Source organism: Bubalus kerabau, chromosome 2, assembly GCF_029407905.1.
Source record: "Bubalus kerabau isolate K-KA32 ecotype Philippines breed swamp buffalo chromosome 2, PCC_UOA_SB_1v2, whole genome shotgun sequence".
Taxonomy (NCBI): domain Eukaryota; kingdom Metazoa; phylum Chordata; class Mammalia; order Artiodactyla; family Bovidae; genus Bubalus; species Bubalus kerabau.
This window is the reverse complement of record NC_073625.1, coordinates 55,208,340-55,210,028: the sequence shown is the minus strand read 5'-3', so window position 1 is coordinate 55,210,028 and position 1,689 is coordinate 55,208,340. Positions and strand designations below refer to the sequence as shown.

Below are 1,689 nucleotides of genomic sequence, written 5' to 3'. Positions count from 1 at the left end.
AAAGTCTGACACTGTTTCCTCTGTTTCCCCATCTATTTTCCATGAAGTGGTGGGACCGGATGCCATGATCTTCGTTTTCTGAATGTTGAGCTTTAAGCCAACTTTTTCACTCTCCACTTTCACTTTCATCAAGAGGCTTTTTAGTTCCTCATCACTTTCTTCCATAAGGGTGGTGTCATCTGCATATCTGAGGTTATTGATATTTCTCCCGGCAATCTTGATTCCAGCTTGTGCTTCTTCCAGTCCAGTGTTTCTCATGATGTACTCTGCATATATCTTAAATAAGCAGGGTGACAATATACAGCCTTGACATACTCCTTTTCCTATTTGGAAACAGTCTGTTGTTCCATGTCCAGTTCTAACTGTTGCTTCCTGACCTGCATACAGATTTCTCAAGAGGCAGATCAGGTGGTCTGGTATTCCCATCTCTTTCAGAATTTTCCACAGTTGATTGTGATCCACACAGTCAAAGGCTTTGGCATAGTCAATAAAGCAGAAATAGATGTTCTTCTGAAACTCTCTTGCTTTTTCCATGATCCAGCAGATGTTGGCAATTTGATCTCTGGTTTCTTTGCCTTTTCTAGAACCAGCTTGAACATCACTAAGTATTCTCAAATGTTAAACTTATGTCCCTAGACACACAAAGCCAAAGATTAAATGAGAGAATAAAATACATTTAAAAAGGAGTGGTACTGCATCCCCTGCTACACCAATTTCTAAAATTATCCATGTTCAAGTTAAAAAATTAAAAAAAAAAAACACCTTAAAGGTAATGAAATGCATAAGCTATAAGGTAAAATCCCATGATCGTATTCTTTTAAGCACCAATACCATTTTGGTATATCATCTTTCAGGTTCGGTTTTTCTGTGTATGTAACAATCCTTCTCTTATTTAGTGTCATATTGGGAAAAGAGTTGCTAGATATTTATCATTATTGCTTCTCAGCCTTTTGGCTAAGATCAAGTGTACTATCCATTCTAAGAGTAGTAAGCATATCATTATTATTGAAATAAAGTTCAAGTATGGAGTGATTACTAGATTTCTAACAGAAAATCTACATTTTATGCCTTGTTTTTAATTTAATAAGGTCTATAAGGGAAGATGTCCACATCTTCCCTACCGAAAGTATGTCCAATATACAGAATTATATGATGTGAGGTAATAATTTGTGAATTAAAATATGTAAGTCTAAGCAGCTGGCTGGTTTCAGAAATACAAGAGAGATTTTCCATTAGCCTTTTCACTTTATGAATTGTGGTTTAACATTCTTACCACACCATAAACATATGAGCTTACAAAACGTGTGTTGGCATATTACATGAAAATGCTGCCACCCTACAGAATTTTTGTAAAACTTTCTTGAGGAAGATATTTTTGCTGGAAAAAGGCTGTTTTCTTTTTTTAATGAATTGCAGTAATAAGAATGAAAACTGTTAAATATCCTTTTATATACTCACAGTTTAGACAGTCCTAAATGAAATGTCATTTTTATGTAGCTCTAAATTTATATGACAGTACAAATTGAGTACTTTAAAATATAAATTTTCTGAGCCATCCCAGAAAAATCTGAACCTGAATTATATGGCTTTGCCACAGAGTTCCTAACTTGCACAACCATACTTGTTTTTCACTATGCAGAACTATAACTTACCTTTTGCTTCTAACTTATTTCAAATTTATTATGATCT

At 34.3% G+C, this 1,689-nt stretch overlaps 1 pseudogene; it reads left to right on the top strand.

Annotated features, from left to right (window-relative positions):
• Positions 1–934: 934 nt before the first annotated feature.
• On the top strand, positions 935–1,104 carry LOC129645205 (uncharacterized; annotated as a pseudogene).
• The last annotated feature ends 585 nt before the right edge of the window (positions 1,105–1,689 follow it).